Below are 10,098 nucleotides of genomic sequence, written 5' to 3'. Positions count from 1 at the left end.
GGCCCGGTGTCGTGGAAAATGACATGCGCCCTGGCTGGTGGCTCAGGGGTTAGAGAGTCGGACTGTGCACGGAGGGTGGCAGGTTTGAGTCCCCGTCCAGGGCATGTCCTTGGGTCGCAGGTTCGATCCCAAGCCCAGGTGGAGTGTGTGCGGGAGGCAACCAATTGATGTGTCTCTCTCTCCCCATATCCCTTCCTTCTCTCTCCAAAACCAATGGGAAAATACCCTCAGGTGAGGAATAGCCAAAAGAAAGAAAAGGACATGTGAGTATCAAGACCAAAAAATGGGGGCGGTTCTTGTTTTTTAGGGGAGCTTGAGGCCGAGTGATTTGACACCCCCTCTTCTGTGGGCTTTTCTGGGGGGAGTGATGGGGCGACCCCGGCAGACGAGTCTCCAGAGTTCACGGGAATCAGCCGGCAGGTATCAGCTGGCAGGGCAGCAGCAGGACGCAGAGCGGGCAGGAGGCAACGGGGGCTCAGGGCTCCCCCATCGGGGGGAAGAGGAGACGCAGAGGCCGTGGGGCAGCGTCCGCGAGCAGGACACTCGGGGCTGCAAAAAGGAGGGACGTTGGGGTGACTGGCGCCACGTCTGAGGTGCAGCCAGCCGTCTCCCCCCCCCCCACCCCCCCGGCCGCGGCTTCTGGGGGGTGTCATGGACCGGGGGTCCGTGGTGATGGTGCGCCCCACTCGCTGTCAGCTGTGGGCGCAGGCCCTGTGCCCAGGGGACGGCCGGATTCCGGAATGATCCCCGGTTTGCTCAGACCCACACGCCAAGCACTTCCCACACCGGCTCCCTCGCCGCTGCCTTTCTCGAAGGAGCTGAGGGCTGCATTTTTAGTTTTTGTTCTATTTTTAAAGCCAAGCCGGGGAGTTCCTTTCCCACAGACGTGAATTCAGAGGGCATCTCGCCGCGCGGTCCCTGTTGGGGATGCGGGAAGGGGTGGCGGGTGCGGGTTTCGTGGCCCCGGGAGGGGGTTCCAGGACGGCCAGCGAGTCCTAGCCTTTGCCTCGGGTCTCAGGGACAGGGCGGTCCGGTGTGCGGGCACCGCAGCCACCTCCCCGACCGCGGCCACCGGGGCGGAGTGCAGGACCTGTGCCCAGGGCCTCAGGCCGTGGACGCCGGCGCTCGCCCTCCTGCCCGCCCCGTCCACGCCTGCTCTGTGCCCGGCCGGCCGTCTGCTCTGCATCACGGACCAGCCAGGAGCGAAGCGAGGCCAGGCCTGCGCACGGCGCTCCCGGGGCTGCGGGTTTCTCTGGACTGTGCCGTGGCCCAGTGGGCGAGGGAGGCCAGAGGGAGGCACCCAATGGCCCTTCCGGGTGGCCGGGTTCCCGGCGCCCTCCTCCCTCTGAGCCTCCGCCTGCTGCCCTCCGTGAGCCAGCCGGCCCTGCCGCAGGAAGCGGGGTGCTGAGGGGCCAGGTGCAGGGGCAGCGGGAGCCCGGGCCGAGCGGATGCTTATTTTAGGAGCTGGTGGGCAGTGCCGCCCACGCTGGGCCCGCCCGGTGGCCCTGCAGAGCCTTCCCCATGGCTGTGGCCCAGAGGCACCCTCGTGCCAGGGCCCTGGGCTGGCCGCGGTCGGAGCGTGAACGTGGAGGGTGCTGCAGACCATATAACCTGGGTCCGGGGGCACCTCCCCAGCCTCCTGCCCCTCCTGCCCCTCCTGCCCCTCCTGCCCCTCCTGCCCCTCCTGCCCCTCCTGCCCCTCCTGCTCCCGCTTCCCCTTCCCCTTCCCCGGGCTTTTCCAGGCGGAGGCGGGTGACCAGCTGCTCTGGGAGCCGGAGCCAGTTCTGAACCGGCAGCGAGGATGCGCCACAGGATGCGTGCGCCGGGCCGGGCGGGGCCGGGCGGGGATGGGCCGAGCGCGCTGTCGTGGTTAACGCTGCACTTGGGGAAACGTCTGCCTCTCATCCGGGGACCTGGGAGCTAGAAAGACAAGCGCCCCCCTCCCCACAAGTAATGTCATGAACATGGTTTTAGCCCCGGCCAGTGTTGCTCAGTGGGCAGAGCGGCCTGCGGGCCTGGGTTCGATTCCGGTTAAGGGCATGTACCTTGGTTGCAGGCTCCTCCCTGGCCTGGGCCCTGGTCCGGGTGCGTGCAGGAGGCAACCAATCGAAGTGTTTCTCTCACATCAATCTCTCTCTCTCTCCTTCTCTCTCCCTCTCTCTCCCTCTCTCTCCCTCTCTCTCCCTCTCTCTCCCTCTCTCTCCCCCTCTCTCTCTCTCCCTAAAACATTAATGGAAAAGCATCGTGTGGTGAGGATTAACAAACAAAAGGCGGCTTTAAGCGGAGTCTGAGTCTTCAGGTTGGAGGCGGCGTGCAGGCCTGGCGCTCTGAGACGGGCCGGGAGAGGCCCGTGCCCTCTGGTGCGGTTTCCTAGCCACCGGAGTCCCCCCGGCCCCCGAGGCACCCCGCCACCCTCCTCCTCCTATGGGGCCGACGGCTTCTTGTGAGGCCACCCCTCGGGTCCCGGGTGTCTTTGGCGACCTCACGCGCCGCCAGGTTCTCCGAGTCCCCGCTCGTCTGCCCAGCAGAATTGTGGGGGGACCTGTTTGGAGGAAGGAGCCCCGGGCATCGTCGGGGGGTGAGGGGGCGCAGCCTGTGGCCTGGGTCCTGAGCTTGTTCCGCCTCCCGTGGGGCTCTCTCCTCTCCCGTGGGGCTCTCTCCCCTCTCCCGTGGGGCTCTCTCCTCTCCCGTGGGGCCCTCTCCTCTCCCTTGGGGCTGTCTCCTCTCCCGTGGGGCTCTCTCCTCTCCCGTGGGGCTCTCTCCTCTCCCGTGGGGCTCTCTCCTCTCCCGTGGGGCTCTCTCCCCTCTCCCGTGGGGCTGTCTCCTCTCCCGTGGGGCTCTCTCCTCTCCCGTGGGGCCCTCTCCTCTCCCGTGGGGCTCTCTCCCCTCTCTCGTGGGGCCCTCCCCTCTCCCGTGGGGCTCTCTCCTCTCCCGTGGGGCCCTCTCCTCTCCCGTGGGGCTCTCTCCCCTCTCCCGTGGGGCCCTCTCCTCTCCCGTGGGGCTCTCTCCTCTCCCGTGGGGCTCTCTCCCCTCTCTCGTGGGGCTCTCTCCTCTCCCGTGGGGCCCTCTCCTCTCCCGTGGGGCTCTCTCCTCTCCCGTGGGGCTCTCTCCCCTCTCTCGTGGGGCTCTCTCCTCTCCCGTGGGGCCCTCTCCTCTCCCGTGGGGCTCTCTCCTCTCCCGTGGGGCCCTCTCCTCTCCCGTGGGGCTCTCTCCTCTCCCGTGGGGCGCTCTCTCTCCTCTCTCGTGGGGCTGTCTCCTCTCTCATGGGGCTCTCTCCCCTCTCTCGTGGGGCCCTCTCCTCTCCCGTGGGGCTGTCTCCTCTCCCGTGGGGCTCTCTCTCCTCTCCCGTGGGGCTCTCTCCCCTCTCTCGTGGGGCTGTCTCCTCTCCCGTGGGGCTCTCTCCTCTCCCGTGGGGCTCTCTCCTCTCCCGTGGGGCTGTCTCCTCTCCCGTGGGGCTCTCTCCTCTCCCGTGGGGCTCTCTCCTCTCCCGTGGGGCTCTCTCTCCTCTCCCGTGGGGCTGTCTCCTCTCTTTTGGGGCGCTCTCTCTCCTCTCTCGTGGGGCTCTCTCCTCTCCCGTGGGGCTCTCTCCTCTCCCGTGGGGCTCTCTCCTCTCCCGTGGGGCTCTCTCCTCTCCCGTGGGGCTCTCTCCCCTCTCCCGTGGGGCTGTCTCCTCTCTTTTGGGGCGCTCTCTCTCCTCTCTCGTGGGGCTGTCTCCTCTCTCATGGGGCTCTCTCCCCTCTCTCGTGGGGCTCTCTCCTCTCCCGTGGGGCCCTCTCCTCTCCCGTGGGGCTCTCTCCTCTCCCGTGGGGCTCTCTCCCCTCTCTCGTGGGGCTCTCTCCTCTCCCGTGGGGCCCTCTCCTCTCCCGTGGGGCTCTCTCCTCTCCCGTGGGGCTCTCTCCCCTCTCTCGTGGGGCTCTCTCCTCTCCCGTGGGGCCCTCTCCTCTCCCGTGGGGCTCTCTCCTCTCCCGTGGGGCTCTCTCCTCTCCCGTGGGGCCCTCTCCTCTCCCGTGGGGCTCTCTCCTCTCCCGTGGGGCGCTCTCTCTCCTCTCTCGTGGGGCTGTCTCCTCTCTCATGGGGCTCTCTCCCCTCTCTCGTGGGGCCCTCTCCTCTCCCGTGGGGCTGTCTCCTCTCCCGTGGGGCTCTCTCTCCTCTCCCGTGGGGCGCTCTCTCTCCTCTCTCGTGGGGCTGTCTCCTCTCTCATGGGGCTCTCTCCCCTCTCTCGTGGGGCTCTCTCCTCTCCCGTGGGGCTCTCTCCTCTCCCGTGGGGCTGTCTCCTCTCCCGTGGGGCTCTCTCCTCTCCCGTGGGGCTCTCTCTCCTCTCCCGTGGGGCTGTCTCCTCTCTTTTGGGGCGCTCTCTCTCCTCTCTTGTGGGGCTCTCTCCTCTCCCGTGGGGCTCTCTCCTCTCCCGTGGGGCTCTCTCCTCTCCCGTGGGGCTCTCTCCCCTCTCCCGTGGGGCTCTCTCCTCTCTCGTGGGGCTGTCTCCTCTCCCGTGGGGCTGTCTCCTCTCTTTTGGGGCGCTCTCTCTCCTCTCTCGTGGGGCTCTCTCCTCTCCCGTGGGGCTCTCTCCTCTCCCGTGGGGCTCTCTCCTCTCCCGTGGGGCTCTCTCCCCTCTCCCGTGGGGCTCTCTCCCCTCTCCCGTGGGGCTGTCTCCTCTCCCGTGGGGCTCTCTCCCCTCTCTCGTGGGGCTCTCTCCTCTCCCGTGGGGCCCTCTCCTCTCCCGTGGGGCTCTCTCCTCTCCCGTGGGGCTCTCTCCCCTCTCTCGTGGGGCTCTCTCCTCTCCCGTGGGGCCCTCTCCTCTCCCGTGGGGCTCTCTCCTCTCCCGTGGGGCCCTCTCCTCTCCCGTGGGGCTCTCTCCTCTCCCGTGGGGCGCTCTCTCTCCTCTCTCGTGGGGCTGTCTCCTCTCTCATGGGGCTCTCTCCCCTCTCTCGTGGGGCCCTCTCCTCTCCCGTGGGGCTGTCTCCTCTCCCGTGGGGCTCTCTCTCCTCTCCCATGGGGCTCTCTCCTCTCCCGTGGGGCGCTCTCTCTCCTCTCCCGTGGGGCTGTCTCCTCTCTTTTGGGGCGCTCTCTCTCCTCTCTCGTGGGGCTGTCTCCTCTCTCATGGGGCTCTCTCCCCTCTCTCGTGGGGCCCTCCCCTCTCCCGTGGGGCTCTCTCCTCTCCCGTGGGGCTCTCTCCCCTCTCTCGTGGGGCCCTCCCCTCTCCCGTGGGGCTCTCTCCTCTCCCGTGGGGCTCTCTCCCCTCTCTCGTGGGGCTCTCTCCTCTCCCGTGGGGCCCTCTCCTCTCCCGTGGGGCTCTCTCCTCTCCCGTGGGGCTCTCTCCCCTCTCTCGTGGGGCTCTCTCCTCTCCCGTGGGGCCCTCTCCTCTCCCGTGGGGCTCTCTCCTCTCCCGTGGGGCTCTCTCCTCTCCCGTGGGGCCCTCTCCTCTCCCGTGGGGCCCTCTCCTCTCCCGTGGGGCTCTCTCCTCTCCCGTGGGGCCCTCTCCTCTCCCGTGGGGCCCTCTCCTCTCCCGTGGGGCTCTCTCCTCTCCCGTGGGGCGCTCTCTCTCCTCTCTCGTGGGGCTGTCTCCTCTCTCATGGGGCTCTCTCCCCTCTCTCGTGGGGCCCTCTCCTCTCCCGTGGGGCTGTCTCCTCTCCCGTGGGGCTCTCTCTCCTCTCCCGTGGGGCTCTCTCCTCTCCCGTGGGGCTGTCTCCCCTCTCTCGTGGGGCTCTCTCCTCTCCCGTGGGGCTCTCTCCTCCCCCGTGGGGCCCTCTCCTCTCCCGTGGGGCGCTCTCTCTCCTCTCCCGTGGGGCCCTCTCCTCTCCCGTGGGGCGCTCTCTCTCCTCTCCCGTGGGGCTGTCTCCTCTCTTTTGGGGCGCTCTCTCTCCTCTCTCGTGGGGCTGTCTCCTCTCCCGTGGGGCCCTCTCCTCTCCCGTGGGGCTCTCTCCTCTCCTGTGGGGCTCTCTCCTCTCCCGTGGGGCGCTCTCTCTCCTCTCCCGTGGGGCTGTCTCCTCTCTTTTGGGGCGCTCTCTCTCCTCTCTCGTGGGGCTGTCTCCTCTCTCATGGGGCTCTCTCCCCTCTCTCGTGGGGCCCTCTCCTCTCCCGTGGGGCCCTCTCCTCTCCCGTGGGGCTCTCTCCTCTCCCGTGGGGCTCTCTCCTCTCCCGTGGGGCGCTCTCCTCTCCCGTGGTGCTCTCTCTCCTCTCCCGTGGCCCCTGTGAGATTCTTCTCCTCTCGGGCAGGAGGGGGCCAGGCAGCGGGCAGCGAGGGTCCTTGGTCAGACGGCTGGAGGGGCGGGAGGAGGAAGCCAGACCCCGCATGTCAAGTTCACGAGCACCCATGGCCGGCCAAGTGTCCCGAACCCCAATGACCAGCAGCCTGCGCTTGCCACGAGGCAGCGAGATAACATGAGATACTGCGCTGGAGACAAACTTCATTACAGCGCGACATCCGGGTTTAAGCGCCCGGGCCGAACGCCTCGGCACAAGCACCCTCACGCACTCGTGTCCGTCGGGGCCTGTGGGGAAGGAGCGGGCGTCCAGGGAGATGGAAACGGGCTGCGTGATGTGTAGGCGGGCGGCGGCCTGGGGGACAGGCAGGCGGGGGGGGGGTGGGGGGGGCAGGCCGGGGCTCCGCTGGTCCCGTTCCCAGGGGCCCGGGTTTGCCTTTTGTTCTGGGGTGAGGGCACGCCTGGCTGTCCCCTACCTCGCCGGGAGGTGGGGTCCGGGGGAGGGTGGGTTTCAGAAACCACAACACAGTCTTCTTTTTTTTAATAAAAAATACGTTTTTATTGATTTCAGAGAGGAAGGGAGAGGGAGAGAGAGCGAAACATCATTGATGGGAGGGAATCATGGATCGGCTGCCTCCTGCACGCCCCGGCCCGCCCCCCTGGGAATGGAGCCCGCACCCCAGCGTGTGCCCTGACCGGGAATCGGACCAGCACCCTCTTGGTTCCTGGTCGATGCTCAACCACTGAGCCACACGGGCCGGGCAGGGAGTGTCTGTCTTCATGGGGGAGGATGCTGCACGAAGGTGGGGGTGGGGGGTAGCCAGCGGCCCTGCCCTTCCCCCAGACAGACACGCGTCCCCGCTCGGCCCGGCGTCAGCCTCGGCCCGGCATCCTCTTCCTGCTCACGGAGGCTTCGATTTTTTCCCGAAGACTCGCTGACTGCGCTCCCACACGCTAAGGCCTGTCTTTGTTGTGGCGGTTCCTGTGGGTTATTGATCCCGGCGGCTTGTTTGCTCAGATCCGCATCGTCTCCGATGTTCCCGGAGAAATGCCAGGCCTCCTCAGCCGCTCGCCGCCTCTCCGCCCCCCGCATGCACCTGCTCCGAGGCAGCGAGGCCGTGGGGTGCCGGCCTCGGCTCAGGTTCCCGCCCCAGCTGGGTCTCCCCAGCGGGGGAGGGGGGTGGAGGGGGGAGGCTGGCATCCAGGCAGAGTCGCTCTGCGGAGGTAAAATCCCTGCCGCCCCCCAAGTCCTTCCTGCTGGGATCCTGGGTGGGAGCCCCTCACCTGGGCCCCATCACCCACGGATCCATCCCTGGGGGCCCGGACCCTGGGACCTGCTGGCCAGGAGGAGGGGCCCCCTCCCAGACGCCGCCGTGGCCGTGGCCGGGGAGGTGTGGGCCGCGGGCGTGTTCCAGGAGCTGCGGGGACGCGTGTGTATGGGCTTAGCACGGCCTCGTTGGCTAATCGGAGTGAGATGTTTAGCCATCGTGGCTGGAGCTGCCGGGGGGACGAGAACTAATCAGACTCCCCCCGACCGGCCAGCAGTGCTCGATTTCTATCCAGACGGACGCAGGCTCATCGGCATCCTGCGCGGCTCAGCTTGTCACTTCCTTGATTTTGGGGGGGAGAGAGCAGAGGAGACCCCAGTGCCCGCGAGAGGAGGCAGCCGACCACTCATTCTCTCTCATCATTGATGTTTCTCTCTCTCCCTCTCACTTCCTCTCTGAAATCAATGAAAAAATATTTTTAAAAAAGGGTCCATAGGTCATGGGAAAGCCATCGTTTCACACGATCACAGCTGTTTGGGATGAGAGTTGCTTTTACTAATGAGTCTGCTAACGTGTGACACACACGCCCTGCCCCGCCCTCAGCCTCCAGGGGCCTGAGTGGCCACCGGTTGCCTCTGGGGAGGGAGTGGCCAGCCGGGCCTCACTGCGGTCCCCACACCCCGTCCCCCAGAACACTGGGGAGCGTCAGTGGGCGCCACATCTGCGCAAACTCCTCTCTTTCTTTTTTAAAACGTAGATCTATGCCCGGCCAGTGAGCTCAGTGGTTGAGCGTTGACCTAGGAACCAGGAGGTCATGGTTCAATTCCCGGTCAGGACACAGGCCTGGGTTGTGGGCTCCATCCCGTGTAGGACGTGCAGGAGGCAGCTGATCCATGGTTCTCTCTTATCATGGATGTTTCTCCCCCTCCCCCTCCCCTCCCCCTCCCCCTCCCTCCCTCCGTCTCTGACGTCAATAAAATAAAAAAGTAAAAAATAAAAGTGGGGCCTGTGGAGGAGACTTCTGCAGCGAAGGGGAGGGCGAGCATCCCGTCCCCTCCCGCCTCCTGCCCCCAGGCTGCGTTGCTGATTTCCTAGAACGAGAGGCTTGCTCTGCAGGCTCCTTCTCTTGCCCTTAGTGATGTGGCGGGCGGTGGTGCATGTGTTATTTTTTGTCCCTGGCCGCGTGGGGAGGTGACAGTGTTCGCGTTTGGGGTGCGGGTGTGGGGAGGCGTGCGTTCTCTTGGGGAGAACGTGCGAGCAGATGTTACACCCCCGTGTCTAGGAGGTGGGATTGAGGACGGTGCTGCGTGGGTTGAGGACGGACCCGAGTTATGTAAGAGTGTGTGTGCGCGCGCGCGCGCGTGTGTGTGTGTGTGTGTGGGGGGGGGCTCAGGGACGCGATGGAGCCAGGAGGCAGGGATGTCCACCTCGGGGCCTCCAGAAAGGCGGCCAGGAGCCCGGGGCCGTGCCGCGGCTGGTGCCCCTGCAGGTGGACATCAGGGTGTCCGTCGGTGTGGCGGTGGGCAGTGGGTGGCGCGGCGGTGGGCGGTGGGCGGTGTGGGGCGTGGGGCGTGGGGCATGGTGGTGGGCGGTGGGCGGTGTGGGGCGTGGGGCGTGGGGCGTGGGGCGTGGGGTGTGGGGGAGCTCCGGCGGGAGCAGCAGCTTCCAGCTGTGTTCTCTCTGTCACTCCGCCCCCCCCCCCTTCCTTCCTGCTCCTCATTCACCATCTCAGTCCCGGCAGCTGCCCTCCCCCATATGTCCTTGACCCTCGTCCCTCGCACCATCACCACCTCGACACCACAGGCCGCACCAGGAGGCGGCGTGTCCCAGGGCCTCCCCGGCGCCCCTTACGGCCAGGGCTCGCTCTGACCCGTGGGGTCTGGGGCTCTGGGGCCTGCTTTCCTGCAGACCCGTGTGCAGAGCGGCTGTGGCACCAGCCCCTGCATCACCAGGGACAACCCGGGTCCCCTCCTGCCCTTGAGTCTCCAGAGCACGGAGGACAGCCGCTGCCGCTCACCGGCCGGGCACAGCACGCACCGCGGGCGCGAGGCTCGGACGCCGGGGGCCTCCGCGCGGCCAGGGCCGTGGGCGCCAGCCCCTCTCGTTCTGTCCCCGTGGGTGACCTGTCCTCGGCTCCGCTCCCGTGTGCCCGTTAGGCGGTTAAATCGCTCCATTCATTTAGCGCGTGTTTCCGAGAGCTCGTTTTTATCTTGGAGGAAACCAGGCTGGCTCATGGGCACGTAATGAAATTGCATGAATATACGCTGAGCCCGGAATCTAATTTACTGCTCCTGTTCAGTGCGGGGCGGAGGCCAGGAGGAAACGTATGAATTCTTTCCCGGCTGGGGCTGAAGGCCGGGCCGGGCTCTGTCTGTGCTGAGGCCGCGGTCCTCACTCCATTGGAAGCTGGTTGGAGCTCACACACCGAGCCGGGACAAAGATCAGGGCGGACTGCGAGGCTGACATCCCCTCTGGGGCGCCCGGGGCGCAGAGCCTGACGCCACGCGGGTTAGGCGACAGTTCCCGCAGAGGGTACCCATGCCCAGGGGCTCGGCCAGGGGTCAGCACTCCGGACCCGTGGCGCCGTGTCCTGGTGAAGACGTGTCTCCGGCCGAGGCATCTCGCTTTTG

The sequence above is a fragment of the Myotis daubentonii genome, chromosome 16 (assembly GCF_963259705.1).
Source record: "Myotis daubentonii chromosome 16, mMyoDau2.1, whole genome shotgun sequence".
NCBI classification, from domain to species: domain Eukaryota; kingdom Metazoa; phylum Chordata; class Mammalia; order Chiroptera; family Vespertilionidae; genus Myotis; species Myotis daubentonii.
The sequence above is the reverse complement of the archived record's forward strand: the minus strand, read 5'-3'. Positions refer to the sequence as shown.